Raw genomic sequence first — 22,819 nt, 5'->3', positions numbered from 1 at the left:
CAAAATAGTGCGAGAACTCAAAAGTTGCGGCAGAGGCGGATAGTAATGCCTCGCCTGTCAATCAATACTGTTGGCAAAATGCCAGGGACCATACAGACTCGGCCGTGGCTCTCAGCAGTCCCCCAGGAGGGAGCCCCGGGGAGAAGCAGGAGGCCTCGGGGGACCCCGGAGGGACCCCAGAGCTGTTCCTGATTATGGTTCCAGGCTGTGGTCCTGTCCTTGGATTTCCCCTGTGGCTTTTTGTTAAATTCCCTTCTTCCGTGTTTAGTCTGCTTCAGTGGGATTGTCACAACCAGAGTCCTAACGCGCTGCGAGCCCGCGCTGTGTTAACACAGAAAGGAGGCCAGCCGGGTCAGGGCCATCTACAGACCCGGCTGCACCTCCCGCTGAGTCTGTGCAAATGCCCTCCAACCATCCCTGGTCGTCTTGGCTTTTCCTTGTTACAGGGCCCTCCCTGAAGTTGTTTCTAGAACCCTCAATGGTCACCAGGAGGCACTGGGTGGGGGGGGGGCAGGAGGGGAGGAATGGTGACAACAGGCTATTTCTCCCCTCTCTCAGTTCACAGCGCCAGCTGCCCCAGGGCCGCCTATGGCTTCCTGCTACCATGATCTGCAGGTCGCTTCCTGTCCTTTCTGGCTTCTCAGCTCTTTTGTCACCTGCTGTCCTTGGGGGCAGGGATGGGGGATGATGACGACTTGGGCATGTGGTCCCACCTCTCTGAGCCTCTGCTCTCTCCTCTAGCCACATCTAGAAGGGGAGCACTTCTGTGTGTCCCCAGTCCCAGCAGAGCCTGGCACACAAATGGCCTCAGGTCTTCTGCCTGGGTCCCCTCACTCTGGGACCTGCAGCAGTTTCTGCATGAATGCTGGAGAGCAGAGAATTGGATGCTGCCCTGAGCCTTGGTTGCCACCTTTGTCCCTCAGCGGTCCGTGATAGTGTCACTCCTGCTGCTCACTTACTTATGGCTTTTCTTGCTTCACAAAAAATATGCTCAAAATTTTGTTCATCTGTCATGTCCACCAAATGTTGGGCTTCAAGGGCTGCCTATATTTTTCTCTGACTTGGTGACATTAAGTGTGTAACTGTTGGAGTTGGGGTGTTCCGTCGGGATCCAGATCCTTTGTGTCCCGAGCAAAGAATTGAACAAAACACACGGAAGTAACCGGCTAAGTGCAGATGTATGGAAGCCGAAGGTGAAAGGAGCAGTCTCCAAGGTAGGGTGGCGGGGTGCCAGGGAGGGAGGCTCGTGGTCCCAAGCCTGGAAAGACCCGTCATATGCTGAGCTGTGAGCCGTTCTCTTCCTTGTGCGGACCTGATTGAGACCTCACCCCACTTGCTCCCATTGGTTATTTTAGAACACCACACCTGCAGTGGGCCTTTTCACGGGCCCTACTCCTCATGGTAAGGGGACATGCTGACTCATCTCCCTGGCTGGCCCAGCAGGTCTTTCTGTACCCTGCCTCTGCCCTCTTGGGGTCCCTGCTCTCTCATTACCACTGGAGTGCAATAGTACTTATCCTGTGGAGACCCTGGAAAGCCCTCCCTCCCACCCAGCCTGGCTTCCAACTGTGATTCCCCCTGTCAGCTGGGCAGCACTGGGCAAGTGACGGCCACCCTGTGAGCCTCAGTTTTCGTAGCTATGAAATGGCTAGTCAAGCTGCCTAGCTATGGAGCTGCTGCCAGGGTTCCTCAGGCTAATTCAGAGACCCAGAGTTAGGATAAAACTATCTGCAGCAACATTAGCCAGCCATGCTGGTCCTCTGTGGCCTGGGAAGTGTGGCTGTGGGCTGAGCCACAGAGTCCTGGGCTCCCATGTCCCCCAGGCTGCACCTCTCCGTGGTTGCCACTGTTGCTGAGAGCTGGAGATTTGCTTACAGCCCTGGGCCTGCAGCTGGGGCCACCAACATGGGCCGATGCCCTGCAGCACTTACCAGATGCCACCAATATCCCCTGTCTGGAGAGGTTGGAAGGTTCTGGATCCCAGCCACCTTCTACCCTGGCTCCCCCAGCAGCTTCTCTGGCCAGGCTGACCTGCTTTGTGCATCAAAAGATGAGTCCCACTTCTGGGCACCTTAGGAATTAGCTTGAGCTTTGGGGCATCCAGGGGACCTGGGTGCAATCCAGTCCCAGATGCAGGAACTTTGTGACTGCACAATGCTTGACTTCCTTGCGCTCCGGACAGGTCATGAGGTCTGGGGGTGGTCAGAGTAAGATGCCCATGAGGGTGCCCTCCTAAGTCCTTCCTGAGCCCCTTGTTGGACCACAGGGCAGGGTGGCCAGGCTAGGGGGACAGACAGGTACAGATGTCCTTTGGCTTGACATCTGGAGAGAAGGCTGTCCCATTTGCTGCACTAATGGCCACATATCTTGAGCCCTTGCTGTGGGGAAAGTACAGGATGTTGGGTGATTGTCCTGTCCTTTCTGGGCACCAGTGGGGTGGACACTGAATGCCCCATGTCAAAGCTCATGTGTTGAGTGGCCTGCGGGGCCTTTGCTGACTTGGAGCCTAGGTACATGGTCTGCTTGAGACACCTGCAGCTGCCTCAGTTTCCTCCACCACATCCTGTTTGCAGGGTTGGGCAGAGATTCTTGGGGTGAAGTGACTGCATCCCTGAGCCCAGAGTCTGCATTGTGTACCCTTGAGGGTTGTGGTCCAAACTGGGGGAGCCCTCTCAGTACCTTTGAAAGTTCTAAATCTACAATGTTTGGGGATGGAGCACATTGATGTCATCTTGGAGGCACCCCACTCCCATCCCTCTGCTGGTAGGAGGCCCCAGATTCTCTCAAGGTTGGTGGGACGGGCAGTTCCTTCCCTCGTTGGCTTATTCTCCTAGAGTCCCCGTGCCCTGTTATCCACATTGTGTAATGCACAATACTAGGGACCTTCTTCATGTCATAGACACAGCAGGTTTTTCCAAGATTAGAACAATTTTCTGAAAGATGGGAGTAAAGGGTGTCTTTCCATAATTCTCATGGAGATGCCACGTGAATCAGAGTCATTTCTTCTTTGGGAATTTGACATCTGAAATCTGGTGAGCTCCCATTCATTATTTCAAGCCCAGGTCCCCTGACCCTTCCCCCTCTGTGTTGGAGTCACTGCCCACTTCCCTACCCAGGCCTGCCCCAGTCCTCCCTTCTCTGCCAGGCTGTGAGCTCTGGGCAGCGGTGGCTGCACTGGATCAGGACTCCACCCATCCCTGGCCTTAGCCTCTGCCCAAGGACAGAGACTTAGCTGGGCTTGAACCTATGGAATTTCACAGGTGCCTGAGAAGCTGGATCAGGGAGTGCTGGCCAGACGCCCACCCTGCCCATTTTACAGAGAGAAACCTGGAGGCCCAGAGCAGGGAGGTGCCCCTCGAGGTCCCACAGTGAGTTAGGAGGCTGTTTGTACCTGCTTACAGTTGCATGGTGGGAAAGCGGCTAAGGGGTGCAGGAGAGACTGGGGACAAGGGGTGGAGCTACACAGGCCACCCCCCACCCCTAGGACCACATGAGCCACTTCCATCCCAAGCCGATGTGGAGCCAGGATGTCCAGCTCCTTGGCAGCTATTCTCTGGCAGAAGTGAGTGTGTGCGTGTGCATGTGTGTGTGCGTGTGCATGTGCGTGTGCATGTGTGTGCCCATACACTGGAGTCCAGGGTGAGGAGCCTGGGGAGGTCACAGAAGAGACCCCACCTGAGGTCTCTTGGAACAAAGTGACCCCCGCCACTCCTGTCCCCCGTCGCCCGCTCCCCTCCTCATCCCATCCACTTCATCCTTCCAGGATTTATTCCCGGGCCGCGAAGGCTGAAAATAATTTGCTGACAAAGGCCGTCCCGGCAGGTGCTTTAATTGGTTTTGTGGGAGCAGGCCTGGGAGCATCTATTTAGAAGGAAATAGAAATTATGGCGATGCCACCGTCCTTTCTCTGTAATGGGGATGGTGCAGTGTCTGTGTGGGGGAAGGGCAGCTTGGGGAGGCCAGGACGCAGGGAGCCCCGCTTCTTTTTCTGGGGTGCAGGAGCTTGGGCCTGGGTATCTGGGCTGGGACAGTGGGGGCTTCAGGGCAGCTCCCTCCTGCCCCGGTGGGTATCAGGGCAGAGTGGCTCCTCACTCTCGAAGTGCAGAGGCTGAGAGAAGGCATGGGACCAAGGGGGACCTGGGTAAGGACAGAACTGAGGCTTAGAGCTCCTGGTCCTGGTCTCTGTCCTTTCTCAAGGAGACCCTAACCCCTGCCTAGCGGAAACCTGCCGAAACACAAATCAGATCTGTCACTCCTCGGCTCCAACCACTTCCATGACTCCCCAGTGTCTTCAAAGTGACATTCAAGACCCCTCACGGTCTGACTGACCTCTGATGACCTTACCACCTCATCAACCTTAGCTTCTCTCCTCAGCTGCTCCCCACCCATAGTCTTGAGTCCTTCCTGGTGAGTTCCTGTGTGTCCCAACCTGTGCTAACCTCCACCTGTCCCATGGCTGAGGGCAGCACTGCTATGGCATCCTCATTTTACAGATAAGGAATTAGGGGCTCAGAAAGGTTAGGTCACCTGCTGGAGGTCACCCAGCAGGACCCAGAACTGGCCCAGGCTGGCCTGGTGCTAAAGGCCACACTGTCAACTCTTACAGATTAACCAGCTAAGCCCCCTCTACGCCCAAGGACCTCCCTGCATTTTCCCTTGGTAAATTCCTACTCATCCTTCAAAACCCATTTGATGTCACTTCCTTGGAAATCCTTGCCTGACTGACCCCTTCCACCTCTACCCTCCTCTGGGCCTTCCCAAGCCCAGCCCAGCCCTGCAGCTCAGTGGCCATATCAGGATGTCAGTGCCTGTCCCTCTACTTCCTCCTGTACCCCAGACTGGGAGCTCTGGCAGAGGAGCCCCTTCAGGGGTGAGGATTACAGCCCCGGAAATATGCAAGGGTCTCGGGTCCCGGGGCTTTGAGCAGCCTAGACCATCACTGCTCTGTGTGACCACGAGCAAGGGCCTGCCTCTGTGAACTCCGTCCCCAAGCATCTGACACTTGCGGACCCTGAAGGCCAGATCTGAGCTGCACCCTCACACCATGTGACCCACATGACACTGATTCATCTGATGTATGTGAGGGGTGGCCACTTCCCATGCCAGGGTGGGTCATGCCACGGGGTCAGTGTGGGTTCCAGGTCCCGGCTGTGGGCTGGCCAGGAGGCCCTGGAGAGCTCTGGAGCAGGTCTTAAATCAGCCTGGAGGGCTGGGGACGTGGCTCAAGCGGTAGCGCGCTCGCCTGGCATGCATGCGGCTCGGGTTCGATCCTCAGCACCACGTACAAACAAAGATGTTGTGTCCGTCGGAAACTAAAAAATAAATATTAAAAAAAAATTCTCTGTCTCTCTCTCTTAAAAAAAAAAAAAATCAGCCTGGAATCTCAGCTCTGCCACTCACATGCTTGAGAGCCTGGGCCGTCTCCTGACCAGCCCGGCTGTCTGTGGACTGAGGAAGCAGTGACAACACCCAGGGGTGCCTTGTTCTGAGGACCACAGTGGTCAACCCACATGAACATTGGGTGCCATGTCCCTGCTGGGCACTGTAGGGTATTGATGGGGGGAGGGGATGCCAAAGGTTCTTAGTCTAGACAGACAAGGGGACCATCAGGCCAGAGCAAAGGTTCTGGGTGGCCTTGGTTCTGGGGTCCAGGTTGGAGGTGAGCCCAGGTCTGCAAGAATCGTTTTTCTTGGTGTGATTTTCCTAGGAATCCAGGACGGGGTTGAACAGTGGGTGGCCCTGGGGACAGATGAGCAGGAGGAGGGTGCTGAGGCCCAGAGGGAGGGCTGTGGCCTGGGTGAAGGGCCCTGGGGAGACCTGCAGGGTCATGGTCTGGAGGAGGTCGCCGGCCAGGGTCAGGTGCTCAATTCCACTTGTCCCCAGGCGGGCCTGGCTGTGAGGCAGGGGCCCTCAGGTCCCTTCCGTAATGTGGAAGTGGCCCGTCTTTGTGGCGGGAGTTGGGGTCCCAGCTGCACTCGGGCTCCCCGGGCTGCGTCGGGGCTTCTGGGCCAGTGGGGGGTGAATGGCGAGGCTGGGGCTGTGGCCCGGGTGCNGCGGCCTTTGTTCCCGGGGCGCGGGGAGCGCGGGAGCGGGGGCTGCTCTGAGCGGTTCCCTGGCTCCGATTGCAAGGAAATGCCTTGAATAGGACAGTGTCACCGTCCCCACATTTGTGTGCGTCCTCTTGAATCTGCGTGGGCCTGGAGAAAGCCTTTTGATCTTCTCCTTAGCCTGGATGCAGAACTGTGCTAAGTCACCCAGCCTGAAAGTGGCATCTGAGTCTGGGTGGTGTCTTGACTTCGGGCCTGGGGGCTCCATGAACAGTAGGGCCAGCATCGGGGTTGGAGGTGGGATTGATGTGCCCCATACCAGCCCTGGAAGGCAGGCGGGCTATCTGCAGAGCTGGCTGTCCAGAGGCTGGCTTGCCAAAGGACTTTTAGGTATTCCCAGGACTCCAAAAGCTACACATGTCATTAGCAGGTGCTGGGGCCTTTAGGTGAGGTGACAGGGAGGTCCCAGCCCATCCAGGGATCTCTGGCCCTGCAGAGCAGGAAGGACCCTTCATCCATGCCTGGTACCTGGGGGATGATGTGATCAGAGGGGGCTGGGGAAAGGACGGCCTTGCAGGAACCAGAGCCCGGAGGGTCTCAATGCCAGAGAAAAGGGCTCCTGTCCAACCTCAGGTCACCAAAGCTGGAGGCCACCTGGGACTGTGGTCACGTCTGTGAGGACCCCTCCTCACCCCACCCCTCTCTCCCTGGCCACCTGATGCCTCCTGCATCCTGCTCAGCCTGGAGTCTCTTTTCCTCCTGTCTATTCCCAGGCAGCCCTAAAGCCCAGACTTGTCCATGAAGTTCCGCAGCTTAAAACCCAGCCATGATTCCCTTTTGCCCTCTGGACCAGGTCCTGACTTCCTAAGTGCCTTTAGGACCCTGGCTTCCCTTCTACTTTCTGCTCTTTCTGTGCCCCCATCTGGGTGCTGGGTGCTGGGTGTGTGTGTGCTGGGTGACCTGTGTTCTTTAGGGACCCCAGCCCCTGAATGCAAGGCCTGGGGCAGAGTGGCTAGGAGCACAGACTCTGGAATTTGAACAGGACTCCTGTCTCCAAGCTGTGTGACCACAGGCATATCACACCCTCTCTGAATCTCAGGACAGACATGGTAATGGGAGTCCCATCCACTGGGGAATTACATAGAATGCTAGTCCAGGCTCCGGTACCCAGAAAGGGCCAGACTGTGAGCTGTGATTCCACTGTTAACATTAGTGCCTGTCTGAGGGGGTCCTGTCCAGCCCTTAATGCTGTCCTCTGGAAAGCTGGCTGCCACCACCTGTATGGGACAGCTTCCCTCTCCAAGTGCCTGGTGTGTCATCCAGCTGACGCACACTGCCCTTTTCTGCCCTCTGAGAGCAAGAATTCTCACACCTGGAGACCCAGGGTGGTGGAGGCGGTGGAGGCTGAGCCCATGTGGAGAGCAGCGTCTTGGCCTAGGTTCTCCTTTGGTGCAAGCACAAGTAACAAGAAGGCAGTTGTGGGGTAGTTGCAGAGGCCACCGCCCAGGCAGCAGATGGCCAGCTAGGCCTGCTGCTTTGTTGGCCCTGGCCGTGGGTGCATTCAGGGCCTTTCTCCTTAGCCCATATCCGGCCCAGTTGGCCTGGCCTTGGGTTTTGAGCACAGGGGAGGCATTTTCAGCCTGGGTGAGGGAGGTGGTGGACAGGCAGGGCTAGACGGCTTTCCCGGAATCCCAGATCCTGCTTTAATAATCTGTTTCAGAATTAATGTCCATTCACGCCATCTCCACTGTTCCACTCATTGGAAGATTAAATAAAAAACCCAACTCCCCTCCCCCAAATGGAGGGAGACCAGCCCTGGTCTCTCCAGCTGGGCTGCCTGCCTGAAGCCAGCGCCAGAAATAAATCTCTCAGAGAGAGCCATTTTGCTCACTCGGTTTCAGTCCAACCGGGCCTAGTGGCCCCAGTCACTTCTTGTTTTATTTAGCCGATGATCTTTGACTGTGTCAGGGGACCCTTGCAGAAGCTCAGTTCTTTCCAGGGCCAAAGCCTCCCCAGGCAGCCGGGTCGCTGCCAGGCCTCTGGAGCCCGGCAACTGTCCCTTCCCAGTGGCCTCCCTCTGCCGCAGCCAGCTCCACCAGGAACCCAGAAGGCAGGTTCCTGGGGCCAGGGCGTCAGCCGCTCCTGTGCAGTGCGCAGTTGAGGCCTCTTTGGGGAGGAGTGGTGTTCTTTGCCTTCATCTGGATGCTGGGCCTCCAGGACCCGACCAGGGTCGCCCTTCAGTGAGGTCGGCTGAAGCAGGACTCACTCACTCACTCATTCACACAACAACAACAGTATCGCTGTGCACCTCTCTGTGCCAGCCTTGGAATGAGACAGGGAGAAAGACATGGCCCTGCCCTCCGGGGGTACAGCCTGCCCCAGTCGCTGCTTCACCCCATGAACTTTGCTGGGTCTGTAGATTTCTCTGTCTTGAGAACATGATTTTTCCATTTTTTTAAAAAAAAATCTGGACTATCAAGTATCAAAGCTAAGATGTTGATGAATAATATTTAGAAATATTGAAAGCTGACATTTGGTATCCCTCTTATGTTTGGTATTCTCCCTGGAGGTTAATAAATGTTATGTAAATAAAGATTTTGTTTTGAGGGTCATAGTTTTAAGTTAAAAAATCCTCATTTTTAAGTAATCATAGACTTACAGGAATTTGAAAAACTAGTGTGGAGAGCCAGGTATGGTGGTGAACACCTGTAATCCCTTCGGCTCTGGAGGCTGAGGCAGGAGGATCAGGAGTTCAAAGCCAGCCTCAGCAAAAACAAGGCACTAAGCAACTCAGTGCGACTCTGTCTCTAATAAAATACAAAACAGGGCTGGGATGTGGCTCAGTGGTTGAGTGCCCCTGAGTTCAATTCCTGGTACTTCCCTCCACCACCAAAAAAAAAAGTGTGGAGAGTCCTGAGTGCCCTTTACCCAGCTTCTCCCCAAAGTGCTATCTTACATGACTGGGACACAGTATCAACCCCAGGGTCTGATGTGACACCAGCATAATACTGTTAAGTAGACACAGCTCAATGCAGATTCATCAGGTTTTACCTGTGGTCGTTTCTGTGTGTGTTTATAGAATCTAGAGTTATGTACGGATTTGTGTGACTCACACACATTTAACAAGTATTTTTTTTTAATTTCTCTTAAATTTATCTATTTATTTTGCAGCCTTGGGGATTGAACCCAGAGGCACTGTACCTCTAAGCTACATCCTGAAATCTTTTAACTTTTACTTTATTGATTTTTAAATTTTGAGACAGAGTCTCGCTAAGTTAACAAGGTTGGCCTCCAACTTGAGATCCTCCTGCCTCAGCCTCTTGAGGAGCTGGGATGACAGGCAGGCGCCACCGCAACCCGCCGCGCTGGGACCCAGGGTCTGGGGCATGCGCGGCGCTGCACCGCGTCCCGGGTTTCCTACCTCTGGGACGGAGGTGTAGCTCCCGCAGCATAAGGTGCCCAGGCCTCCAGTGTGAAGGCAGGTGGACGGCCTATGATCGGACACTGGTGGCTTTGAAAGCAGAGGGAGGGGTCCAGGACAGAGTAGATGCCCTGTGCCTACCAGGGACTCTGCCTGTGAGAGGCCCCGCCTGGACCTGAGGCTTCTAGAACCATGAGCTGGGATAAACCTTTTTTCTTTAAAACTTACCCATTCTGTGATGTTGAGAATGGACTCACCCGGTATCCAGAGTCTCAATGGACCTGAAACCCAACAGTGAAAAACGGGCAAAGAACCCAGCAGGTTTATGGGAAGGTGCTCGAACTCAATTCAAGCAGGCGTCTGACCTGGCAGCCCCACCCACACTGGACCTGCACCCCAGCGCCAGGCTCCTGGGGTCCGCTGACACCCTGTGGCTTCGGTGGCATCCTTGGCACACTTGCACTACCCTAGCACCCAGGAGAGAGTGCCGGGAGCCGCCCGGGCCTGTTTACTCTTTCCTCTGGCTCCCACAAACCTCTTCTGGGGTCTTCTGTCATTTCTGTCCCCCTCCCCAGGCTGGCGGCAGAGCTCCCTTTCCCAAAGACCCCCAGTCCCTCAGAGCCTCCCACCCTGCTGTCTTTAGAGCCTGTCTTAGCTCCTTCTCTGAGCAGTGGGTCTGAGGGCCTCATCTAGGGGCCGCTCCTCCCCCAGGGGTCACCGGGTAATGGGGCCATGTTTGGATTGTTGCATGGGCAGGAGTTGAGAGGTGGGGGAGCGGGCAGGTAGAACCACAGGCCCAGGAATGTGACACGCCCTTCAAGACATCGATGGTCCCACAAACGCAGACTGGTCCAGTCCCAAATTCCAACAGCAGCCTTGTTTGGGAAAGACACAATTCCGTGGCATGGGCAGGATTCAGGAACGCAGGGGTGACCAGGGGGACAAGCATCTTGGTTCATTTTTCGGATCTTGTCCTACTTTAGGTTTCTTGCCGACAGGCAACTGAGGCCCAGTGCGGCCACAGATGTGCCGGAAGCTGCTGGGCAGGTTTGAGTTCCGGTCGCCCTGGAGCCTTGGCCTGACCAGCTCATCCAGAAAGCCCGGGGAGGGGAGACTCCTCTCACAGGCTGTCCCTAACATGGACCCAAACTGTCCCTCTGGACTGGCTGGATCCCCCACATGGCTTCCTGCAAAAAGGTCCCTCAAGGGCAGTCAGCTTGTTTGGATCCTAAGACCATTAAAGGCATAAACTGGGTGGGGTGGGAGGAGGCATGGAATCTGGGGCCGACTTGTGAGCCTGGAGCTGCTCTTCATTTGCTGTGTGCTCAGGGTTGCTCCCAACCTCTCTGGTCCTCATTCCTTCGCTGTGCACCTCTGGCAATCACACCTGACCCCAGCATTGCTATGTGGTGGTGAGGTCAGGGGTAGTGTGGGTGACATCTGACCAGGTCCCTGATCGCAAATGGCCTGTTGTAGGCCTGCTCTGAGTCAAGTACGGGGGAAGTACCGATAAGCCAGACAGACAGGGTCCCTGTTGTGACCAGACTGCCCCACAAGAAGACCAGACTCTGGAGCTTTCTGGTGGGAAGTGGCTGGACACCCCACTGTGGGCTGAGTGGCACCCCAACCCCAAATTCACATGCTGAATTTCTAACCCCCAGAACCTCGCAAACTGACCATTAGGGGAAATGGACTTTTAAAGAAGGGATTGAGTTAAAAGGAATCACTAGTCCAAGCTGACCAGAGTCCTCAAACGAAGAGGAATTCAGGAAACAGGCAGAGGGAAGCTGATGGGAAGTCAGCGTGCACAGGCCGAGGAGAGGGGCCCAGAGCAAGCCACCAGGCCGACACCTCAACGAGGATTTCTAGCCTCCCAAACTAGGAGGCCACGCTGAAGGTCAAACCCAGGGCCTCGCACATGCTAGGCAAGTGCTCTACCATGGAGCCAGGTCCCAGCCCAGTAAATCTCTTGTGTTTAAGCCTCCAGTGTTTGGCACTTTGTTTGGAAGCCCTAGTAAGCCAAGACACCCTCAGTGTATTAATCTGCATTTAGGGGTCTGTGTGTGTGTGTGTGTGTGTGTGCGCGCGCTCACATGTGCGCCTGTGTGCAGCTCCTAGGAGCTGATAACACAGAAAATGCAAGACATCTAGTTAAATTTGAATTTCAGATAAACAATGAGCACGCCTTGCACAGGACATACTGACACTAAAACATTTTGTTTATCTGAAATTCACATTTACTCGGGTGTCCTGGGTTTTCCTTTGCCAGATCTGGCCACCCAGCCTGAGCCCTACCGCGGGGCAGCTTCCTTCCCCGCCCACCCACAGAGGTTCAAGGACACAGAGCAGCCTGGGAGCCCGCAAGGGGGTGAGAGCCGGGGCTGCTTCCCCAAACGGTTCCCAGCTCCTGCACAAACATATTTATTGGGCTTGATGGCAAACAGATTATGCTTGTCCCAGGAAGGGCAGCTCCAAAGAGGAACCTTGAAGTCCGGGAAATAATGATGAGGGGTAAATTAAAGTGCATAAAACCCTCCCGAGAGATAACGTCAGGGTGAGTTACAGGCCTGATAAGAGACTGGGGGCTTGCAGAGGGGGCTCAGAAAGGTCGCCCAGCAGTGCGCAGAGGACCAGGAATCATAAATATGGGGCAAGATGCCCAGCCAGGGTCGCCGGGGTGAAAATATTGGGGTCATTCCAAAAACAATTATCCTGCTTGGTTTGCTCTTCAGGTCTTGTAAATCTCTCACCTTTTATAAAAGATTTCTGGAGAAAGAAGCACTTTGGAAGCTTTAACTGATTTTGTGGCTGCTTCTTGGTGGTTCTGCTAAAAGAAAAGACAAAGACAAAGGGGAAAGTAATTACCCAGCATCCTCAGGGCCCCGGGCGGCTCTCGGGTCTCCTCTTATCCGTCGGAGGGCTTGGGCTGTCCGGGCTAATCACCGTGGGGCTCTTGCTGCCCATGGACCTGCGTTGGGGGCCCATGTGGCTGCTGTGTGGCAGCCACCTCGGCTGATGCAGGGTCATCCTGAGGTGTGGCCACCTTGACCCAAGCTGCCGTCGTCTGGCTGTGTGCCCATGGAGTTCTCGAAGCTGGAAAGTGGACCTGGGCTGCCTGGGGCCTCAGCCTCCCTGCTCTGGCTGGGTCTTGTTTTCCTGTCATCTGTTCAAAGGGACCCTGGGTCCTGCCCTGTGCTGTCTGTGCCCCAGCTTGTGCCAGCAGAAGGTAATAGTTGACTTCACAAATGTTTATTGGCACCTTACAGGCTGGCCACCGTGCTGGACTCTGAGCCTCGGGGCCCAGCCCAGGGCTTCCTCTGCTGGGCAGCATTTCCTGGGGTCCTCTGCCCGCCTCTGAGCACGCACAGCCCCAATGCTGGCTCTGCCTTGGAAATCTCTGGTCTTCTAGCTCACTGGTCTCTCAGGGCATCATAGAGGAGGGGCATTAGCCCACTTCACAGATGAGGAAACAGGCTCAGCGAGGACAAGGGACTGGTCTAGCGTCACACAGATAAGAGATGAGCAGAGCCAGGATTCCAACCCAGATCACGTGGCTCCAGAACCATGTTCTTCCCAGTGTCCCTACCGCTCAGATGAGAGCCATGAGGATGACAGTGTGGGCAGCTCTGGTCCTGCCCGGAGTCAAGGGCTGACGTGTGCCAGGCGCTGCGGCCAGCCTGGTGGCTTGCACGGCTGTGGGGACAGGAGTCAGTGTTTCTATGTGCACGTGAGTTTCTTTGAATCGTCTCTCACCATCTGGCAATTCCATCAACATGATTATTCGAGTGGGATCGATGTTTGCTGAGTGGGACGTGGGGCTCCTTTGGGGTCAAGTCCCACTTGAAGGTCCCAGGTGTGGGAGGGGGCAGCCGGGCCTTGGGCAGGGGTGGCTGGTCAGTGCGTTCATTCATTCAACAAGGTTCCTTTGTGCCAGGGTGGGAAGAGGACAGACTGGGGTCCTGCACTGAGCTCTCAGCCTCGGGCAGGAGTCAGACTGGAGCCCAGGAGGCCTCTGCAGGGTGGCCCGGGAGGGTGACGGAGGGTGACGTGCAGCCTGGAGGAAGGCGGGCGTGGCCCTGAGGATTGCAGGGACGTGTACAGGCGCTGAGGCTCGGAGGGGCCAGGTGGCTCGTCCCAGGCCACAGGGAGGGTGGCCAGCTGATTTGCCTGACTGCGCACAGCACCCCCCTCCCAGTGCTGACGCAGCTTCTGAGCTGAGCGACTCCAGTTCTTGAGATAGGGCCACAGACCCTGGCAACAAGGGAAATGCTGCTTGTCACCCCGTTTGGAGCACAGTTCATGGTGGCCGTAAAAGGCTCTGGGGGTCCCAAGGAGAGCCCTGCTTAGCAATGTCCACCCAAACCTCTGTGTCCACAGAATCTTTCTGGGAACCAGGACACCTTTTAACAAATTCTGAGGAGCGTGTGCTCCTGTCAGACACTGATGGGGTGAAGCCAGTGTCATCCCTGCCCTCAGAGAGGGGACCGTCTGTGGTCACTTCCCTGGGTCCCCACCCTGGGGGACGGCCCTGGTCTCTGCAGGAGGCTCCTGGTCTTGGCCTCTACTGCCCCGACTTCCTGTGGGTAGGCATAGAGCTCCCACTGGGCCCTGTCCCACCTCCAGAGCCTCAAGGAACAGTGCTCAGGGTGGGGGAGGGACAGCTTGGGAGGCTGAGAGGGACCCTGGGCGTCCAGGTGGCTTTGGCCTGGTGGCCTTGGTGTCTTCACCACCAGATGACAAGAGGGAGGAGGAGAGGTGCCTGGTGACCTCATCTCAGAAAGGGGGATTCTTGCCCCCATGCTGGGGTGCACGTTGCTCTGGGGGGCCCCTTGCCTGCCCGGGCCTCTGTGGTGGCTGCTCCTGACTTCAGGGCCTGGAGCCCCTGAGATGGTACAGGCCGCGTCCCAGACCCCCGTGGCATCCTCCGGGAGCTGCAGGCCCACCCGCGGCGCAGGTGTGTGCATGGGCCAGCGCCCACAGAGGAACTCACACGACACAGGCGTGCACACACACCACAGGCACAGACATGCACACATGTGCATACATGCACAGATACGTGTGCACCACAGACAGACACTCCACACGTACACGTGGGACTTAAGTCTCACACACTGACCTGTGCACACAACCCACCTCACATCAGACCATAGACACACACTGGCTGCTGTCCCTGGGGGCCCTGCCTCCCTCCTGGGCCCGGAAAGGTGGCTGCATGGTGGAGGCAGAGGGCTCAGAGTCAGAACTAGGTTCAGGTCCCCTGAGTGCCCCTCCCTGGCTGGGCAAAGCTCCCTCTCCTTCAGAAGACCCTGAGGCCGGGTTCTATTGCACCTTGACCTCTGACCCCTGTGGTCCACAGCCCCACGCAAAGGCCTCTGAGCCCAGGGAAGGTGAGAACCCTCTCTGCATCACCCTGGTCCCTCCTGTCACGTGACAAGCTCCTCTTGCCTCGGAATCTGTCCTTTCCAGGCTTCCACCAGCTTGTCATCACCGAAGGGACCCATCAGAGCCAGGTGGAGTCCTCAGCCCCTTGCTGCAGATGGGGACTCTCCCACCTGGCCCAATGGCTGCCTTAACAGACGTCCAGTCCCCTGAGCACTAGAGAAAGAGCCAAAGCCCCATGGACTGTCGGTCTCCCAAGAACAGGCTCTGAGCAGGGCCATTTCTGCACCTGTAGGGTGCTGAGGGCCGGGCCTGGGCAGGGTGGGGCCTGCTGATGGGTGCCGGGCTCACACCCTCCTGGGCAGGATCTCGCCTCTTTATCAGGAAACTGCTCATATCTCGTTAGTGGCCACCTGCCCACTAGGCAGGCCTGGCTCTGGGTCCTCCCATCGGCTCCTCGCGGCCTGCTGGGGGGCGGACACCAGCTGGAACCCAGACTGGCTGGGCTCTGCCGTCAGTGCACTGCATTGTGCCTGAGAAGGAGGAGGACGTAGAGCTGTCCCCTCACTGAGGTGGATCTTACAACCAGCTCCCAGCGCTGGGCCCCTCCTGTGCCCATCCCTGGCCCTCTCAGCAGCCCTACAGGGAGGTTTTGTCCCTTCTGTCCCCATTTCCCAGATGCGCTTTTGGAGAGATGGAGGGGTCACCCAAGAGCTCTGGTGCAGGCACTCATGGCAGCCTGGACCCCAATGTGGGCTGAGTGTCCCCAGTAGGACCCAGACCTGTCTCCTGAGCCCAGGGGCATGAAGACCCCCCTCATCCTGCCATTTCCGGACCTTCCTGGGCCTGGCCCTGAGGGTGGGGGGACTGTACTGAGGGCAACTCACAGGCCCATGCTGGGCTGCGCCCAGGGGCCCGGTGGCTGGACCTGGGTGCACAGCGAAGTCAGGACAACATGCTGCTCTGTTCAGCACCTGGCTGCGCTTCTCCAGCCCAGAGGCCCAGATGCGAGGGTCCCAGCGTCCTGAGCAGGTCCCTTCTGCAGCAGTGTGAGGAGCCCGGACCCCAAGGCCAGCCGGGCAGCCGTGAGCTGCTCATGTCCTGGCACCGGGTGTTCCCGGGCAGCCTGTCTGGAGGGCTGGGGCTGTGGAGTCGGCAGTCCATGGGGCCTGGGCCTGATCTGTCACCCACACCTGTCACATCTGGAGCCCTTACAAGGCCGGCCACCGCCCTGGGTCTCCCCTCTTCTGTGGAGCCCACAGAACGTCTGCTTTCCCCAGGAACATCTCCCACTCAGGAACCCTGACATTGGTCCCGTTCCGGGGCAAGGTGACAGACAAGCCTGAGAAGGCCACCTGTGGGCAAGGGGTAGAACTGGGTCTGAACTCAGGTGGGCTGCAGCCTCCCCTCCCGGCCTAGGTCCTCCCACTCCTCCCCACCCCCAGGGAAGCCAGTTTTCCAGGAGGGAACTGACTTCTGACACCTCCCCAGGAGTCCAGGTCTGGGGGGAAGAGTGATCTCCGAGATGAGGAGGGCACGGAGGTTTGGGGAAACCTTGCTTCTAGAACATTCTCTCCTAATTTACAGCCTCCTCCAGCCGTTTTCTTCAACGCACATCAGTTAAGCCCTTAAAATAGTCAAGGGCTTAAAGAATGCTAAAAATTTAATGTATGTTAAAAGGGTATTAAATTCTAAACTAAAATTTACATGGAAATATGACATTAAAATATTTTTAGCTTTCAGGAAGCTGGGGGCTGGAATGCTATAATATAGACAAATTCTATCATTTTAAAAAGAATTAGCCTATTTCTTGTGGATTCCTAGTCAATGCACACAGAACCGAGCCCTGCCTGGGGCTCTTGGCTGAGGCAGGCGGGGGCGAGAGGAGGGCGGCCGGTGCCCCGGGAGGGAAGGCTCAGTTCCCGTCTGTGCTCTGGGGCTTCCCTGGTGGGGCTGGGCCTGCTCCTTGAACTCTGAGGCCCTGCCGGCCAAGGAGGCCGAGGCCAGAGTGTTCTCAGTGACTATGGAACTGGGTCTTATGGCTCCATGGCTACCTGTTCCTGGTCCCCAGCTGTGTGGCAGGCCTCTGCCCATTATCATATTTCTTCCTCATTGAAGAAGGTGGGATTCTGTCTCACTTGTGCAGATAAGAAAATGGCTCAGAGGAGTTGAGTAATGGGGTCCAGGGTCACACAGCACGGGGAAGAGGATTTTCATTCCTTCTCAGACTCTTAGGGCTTTTATTGTTCCCTGGGGCTGGAGCAGGGCCTTGAGCCCAGCCTGTCCCTCTCCCCACTATAGCTCTCATCTCTTTGGGGCTCTCCAGACAAAGTCCCCTCCCCTGCCAGGTGGGAGGACCTTGGGAGCACCACACTGTGTCCCCTGCTTTCCAAGGGCCCAGAACAGGTCTGGCTGGACATGCTCCACGGATGTCAGGGGTGGGCAGGGTGAGTCAGAAGCACTCGTTCTTGGCCACAGCTCCATGTCGGCCCTGTGCTAGACCCAAAGATCCCTTGACCCGCCCCCGCCCCAAGAGCAGGTCTACCTGTGGGCCTCGCTTCTAGGAAGAGCCACGCAGGGCCAGGAGAGAGGCTGGGGTGTGGTGGGCTGGGAACTGCACAGTGTGCGGGCGCCTCACGGTGCCCTCTCCTGCTCGGCTGCGGGAGGCAGGGGCTGTTCCTGGGACAGCAGGGTGGATGGGTCCCCGGGTGCACCTGGGGTGACTTCAAGCTACCTGTCTCTGTGCGGCCGCCGGCCCTCTGTGCAGAGGAGCGGGAAGCCCAGTGGGCAGCTCCGCCGGCCGGCTGCGCTGGCCTCTCCGGGGCCAAGTGCGGGGCTCGGGCTGGCAGCTGCCTGGCCCCGGGAGGAATTCCAGCCGGGCCAGCGGGGGGGCTGCGGCGGAAATGACCACTCAGTGCCTGGCCGGCCCCTGGCAGCCGCCACACCTCCGGGAGGCCACTCATTGGCAGTTAAAAATCTATTGTGACTTGTCAGAAAAATGAATAAATGGGCACATTAGTCCTTCACTTTAGGCTCAGCTCTGCCTGTCGCTGCAGGAGCGGGAGCGGCCGGGGCTGGGCGCTGATGCGAGTTTTCCTGTGGAGGATTTAAGCGGGTAAAGAACAGGCCGGGGACACAATCCCATCACTTCACCAGTCACGCCGGCCTCCGGAGAGCGCCCTGTTGGGACTTGCCTTTGCGCGGAGGTGGTTGGTGGGAACAGGAGGTGACAGCTCCCCGCTGCTCCACTGCTTTCCCCGCAGGGGCCTGCAGGGGCTCAGCGGGGCCTGCAGGGGCCACCGTGTTGGCCCTCCTGGGCCCAGAGAGAGGAGGGACGCTGGGGTGGGGGTGGAGGCCGGAGGGGGACAAAGAGCCTCAGGGGAGGGACTTTGCCTCAGTTTCTTCGTCTGTAAAATGGGGGCTGGGTGGGCATGAGGCTGGGGGGAGAACGAAATTGTGATGTTTGCTGACAGCTTGGCAGGAGGTGGGCACTGGGGAAAGACCGGGAAGTGCTGATGTCACGTGTTTGCTGTGAGTCATATGCACCTATGGTCACATGCTGCACACACACAGGACTTGGGGGTTAAGGGGATTTTTTTTTTTCCCTTGGCACCAGGGAGTGAGCCCTGGGGTGCTCTGAGCTACATCCCCATCACTTTTTATTTTTTATTTTGAGACAGCGTCTTGCTGAGTCACGGAGGCTGGCCTTAAGCTTGTGAGCCTCCTGCCTCTGCTTCTGAATCGCTGGGATTACAGGCATGCGTCACTGCATCCAGTGAGGACCCGTGTTTTAATTAGGACAGCTGTGTATTTATTGGAGCGTGTGCCAGAAAACATGCGGCTCTCCAACTCCATGACTTCATGGCTATCCTTGTTTTGAAGAGGGTTTAAGGTGGGGAACATTAGCCTAGATTAAAGGAAAATGTTAAATTGTAGACAAGTGGCCTGTGAAAGGTGACACTTGGGAAGAACGGTGTCATCTCAAGGTGGCAGCCCTTTGCTTCTCAAACATTTGTGGCTGAATCCTCGGTGGTTATATCCCCAGGCCCTCTGGGGTAGGTGTCAGCATGGGAGTGACCTAGTGGGTGGAATGTGAGTGGGAGTGGGTGGCAGCATGTGTTCCTTTCCACACAGCTTTGCAGATGTCCCTCCATCTCCAGCCCTCCCATCCCTGCCCTGGCCTTTGTGGAAGCCCGAGGAGGATGTTGGACCCACAGCTGACAGCTAAGGAGAAGTAACTTGCTTTGGTAAGCCAGTGAGGTTCGGGGGCTGTTTGTTACTGCAGCATAGCCTGGCCCATCCTGACCAGGAAGCATGTCCAGTCCTCGCCATTGTCATTGTAAGGACCCAGTGTCTGAGTCCCTGCTTCCAATCCATTTGGGAACGTACCTAGGCATAGTGGATTTTCTGATCATGCTATCTTCCCGAGGAGGTCATTATGGGAGCTCCACTCTGCAGATGCCAAAGCTGATGCTGACCTCACCCAGGTGGAATTTGTGGCAAATAGTCCTTAATCCAGGCACATTTGACTTAAAACCTTCCTTTGGCCTGTCACATCTGAGTCTGAGTCCTTCTAGTAAATTCAGGGATTGGCAGCAGGCAGAATTGCAGGTCCCTGAGGCAGAGACCTGTGTCCCGCCCAGGCAGAGGCCTGGCTCCTCTGTGCCCTCCTTCTGGGCGTGGAGGCAGCTGGGCTCTGGGGCTAAGCTGGGGTCCCCTCAGGGTCAGCACCACAGGGTAACATGGCATCAAGAAGAGGTGGGAGGACACACCAGTGTCACTGCTGCCATCCTCAAGCGCTGTGCACGCGGCTCTGTGCATCTGACCCATGGAGCCTCGACCCGCGCAGAGGGGCAGGCTTTCACAGCCGCTTATGGGCAAGGACAGTGAGGCACAGACAGGTCCACCCTTACCTGGAGGCACAAAGTGGGCAAGGAGAGGAGGTGGGCTTTGGTCCCGGCCTGGACACTAAACCCCAGCCACCCTTGACTGATGGGTCCCCAGAGCTCAAGTGGGTCCACAGGGTTTCCCCAACTCCAAGGCAGGAAAGTGACGTGACTAACTTGACTCACAGCCTGGGCCTGGGGGCTGGGCTCTGATTCCAGGTCTGTGCCCTGCGACCTCTGACCTTGAGTTTGGGGGAAGCCAGGCCCCTTCCTCCTGGAGGAAGGGAAGCAGCTCCGTGGCAGCGAGGCAAGGGTCGGGGCAGGAGTCTCTGCCAGAAGTTGGGGACACGTCCCATGCTATGGGGGTACTGCTGACATCCTGTGTTGGCCACAGAGGACTGGCCTTGCCCTCCTGGGGCTTTCAGTTCCCTTGGGAGGCTGCGGAAGCCCTGCCCCATCCTCCTAGCTCAGGGACCCGCCATGTCACAGCTGTCCTGGGGCGCGGAGAGGGAGAGGCTTGTCAGGGCCCAGGAAGCTGTGGGGTTCTCTCCATCAGGACCGGGAAGGGCTGACAGGAGTCCCCTGCTCCTCATACCTGAGCCTGCTGGCCAGCACACTGGTCTCCAAGCGCTTATACCTGAGGGGTGGCCTGGGGCCACCTGCCCACCCCTTGGCCTCACTAGGCAGAGGTCCCGGCTGCCACGCTGGGGCTTCCATCCCCCCTGCATCCCTGACGTTCTGCAGCCCCTGAGCTGGGAACCGGGAGCCTGAAGCAGCAGCTGACAGGTCGTCAGGGACATGACAGGGCGGAGGCCAGCTCCCAGGCTTTGGCCCTGTGAAGCGAGGACTGAGAGGGACAGGGCCTGGGAGGGATGGTGTGTGGAGGAAGCTGCCGGCTCAGAGCCAGAGAGGCGCTGCACGGTGAGGAGGGCACCTGGGCTCAGCTGGGCGAATTCCGATCCACAGTCGACAGTCAAAGCCATCGTAGGCTCACCAACATGGCCGAGGTGGACGTGGAATCCAGCAGTGAGCAGCCATGGCCAGAGGCACGCAGCAGACTGAGAGGGGACGGTGACAGGCACTCAGCACCCTGAGGGAGGAGGCTGGACCGCATGACCTCATCTTCACCCCAGAACCCCTTCCCTCCTGCAGGGTTGGCTCACCGGGACTCTGAGGCCTGGCCAGCAACGACCCACGAGAGCTGCAGGCTGCCAACCTCAGGGGGCAGAGGCAAGGGGCAGGGAAGAGCAAGGAGTGGTGCCCGCCCGTTGCTCGTGGTGTGTCTGGGCAGCGAGGTGACCCCAGCCCCGGGTCCTCCCTTCTGCAGTAGAAGTAACGACAGGACCCACCAGGGGCTGCTGTGGCAGTGACATGGGATGGCGCGCATTTTGCACAGGGCCGGCATGTGGCCCGCACAAGATGCAGGCGGTGGGCAAAAGCCAGCCGAGGCCAGGTCGCTCAGAACACGCTGAGTTCAGAGGCCCAGCTGGGAGAGATGATCCGCACTGGTATTTTGCGTCACGTCAGGCAGGAGTCACATGGGCACCAGGTCAGGTGGCTTGGTGGAAAACTCAAGCGGGCCTGTGTCACCTGGGTCGTGACAAGCTCCCACTCTGCATGCTGGGGCCGGGGAAGGTGTGCGATGCTCATGTCCTGGAGCTCATGGGCTGGCCTCAAGGCCCGGGGAGGGAGCGCTGAGGAAAACCTGAGTGTCAAGTCCTGGCATCTGGTGGTGGCCACAGTGGTCCCCTTAAACTACTCCTTGAGCTGGACGTATATTTTATGTAAACTGAGTGTGTTGTATTCCAGGGCAGGAATGGTACTGATGTGGTAACTGGAGGTGGTGACAATGTCGGTGTCACCCTTGAGAGAAGGGGCCCTGCTTCTTGCGCTGCTTCTCAGAGCACTGCAGAGACACTGGGCACCTCGTCAACTGCCAGCACCTGTCACCCCCAGAAGATTCCTGGTAGAGTCACCGTCTGCAGTGTTACGTGCTCAAGACTCAAGGAATGCAAAGCAATAGGCAAAGGTGGGTATTTATAGGACTTTTAATATTTTAATATTGAATGCCACAAGATTTAATGACCAAATTAGTCATTTACATTTTTCAAAGATATCTAAATAGAAAATTGCTAAAAATTCAAATACAGGTAGCAAGCTACAAATAATATTTCTTCTATTTCTGGGGGTAGGAATGGAAGACATTAGAAAAGGGTGCTCCTGTCGGCCGGATGAAGAGCAGAGCGAAAGAGGAAGTCATTAAAAGGACCCCTTGCGCAAGAAACCCACTTGACTTGGAGATGTTTAGACACATCTCTTCTTGTACAATGATTTAAAAAATGTTTTAAATGCAGGCTGTCAGTGAGACATCCAGCTCTTGGCCCTGGCCAGGGACAGTAGAAAGGATGTCATCATGGGAGGGACCCTGGCAAGACCTGCAGAGGCATCTGGTGTGGCCAGAGGTGTGATGTCAGGGGTGCCCGACCCCTTGCCTTTCCCACCAGGGCGCGAGGTGGCAGGAAGGCGGCTTCCCTCCATGCCGCTTCTCCAGGACACGGTGGACGGCAGCAGCTTCTGGCCTGCGCATGCCGGGCAGGCACTGTATGGGGGATGGGAGGGGAGATGGGACCCTTCAAAGCCAGCGAAGCAGAGACTCTTCCAGGTCCAGGAAAACCTGAGCGCAGGTCTAATTATCAGCAGAAACCTACACTTAATATTAAGAAATGGAGAGGCCACTCTAGCCGGGAGCAGCATGGCCCGAAGATGTCTCCACATCGTCCCAAGACCCATTTCTGAGATCAGAGGTGCTGGGGTGTGTTGAGGAGGAAGGCTCCTGAAGAGGAAAGTGACAGCCTTGGACACACAGCACCCTGCCCTCGTTCCTAACTCAGTTACTTCCTTAACTATCCTCAGAGCAAATGCACTCATTTAAACAAATGGCATAGTTAAAACTATTGACTAAGCCTTAAACATTTCTTCTGAGAAATCGAACCATAGCTTTTCCAATCTGCCTGTTCAATATGGGAACAGATTTTAAAGAGAATAACATAATCAATCTCCACCCCAAAGAATGGTCCATCATACCA

General features: G+C 56.9%; 1 long non-coding RNA gene across 2 annotated transcripts; it reads left to right on the top strand.

Moving 5' to 3' along the window:
• Positions 1 to 17,708: 17,708 nt before the first annotated feature.
• On the top strand, positions 17,709 to 22,764 carry LOC125619648. 2 transcript variants are annotated; one of them, XR_007351180.1, is made up of 4 exons: positions 17,709 to 17,962; positions 18,982 to 19,094; positions 21,543 to 21,762; positions 21,926 to 22,764. It is a non-coding gene; the product is annotated as an uncharacterized LOC125619648 (long non-coding RNA). The 2 variants fall into 2 exon arrangements; XR_007351181.1 differs by lacking the exon at positions 17,709 to 17,962 and adding an exon at positions 18,681 to 18,902.
• Positions 22,765 to 22,819: the final 55 nt, after the last annotated feature.

This window comes from Marmota marmota, unplaced genomic scaffold (genome assembly GCF_001458135.2).
Source record: "Marmota marmota marmota unplaced genomic scaffold, marMar, whole genome shotgun sequence".
NCBI classification, from domain to species: Eukaryota; Metazoa; Chordata; class Mammalia; order Rodentia; family Sciuridae; genus Marmota; species Marmota marmota.
Note: the sequence above shows the minus strand (reverse complement) of the source record. Positions and strands in the feature narration are given on the sequence as shown.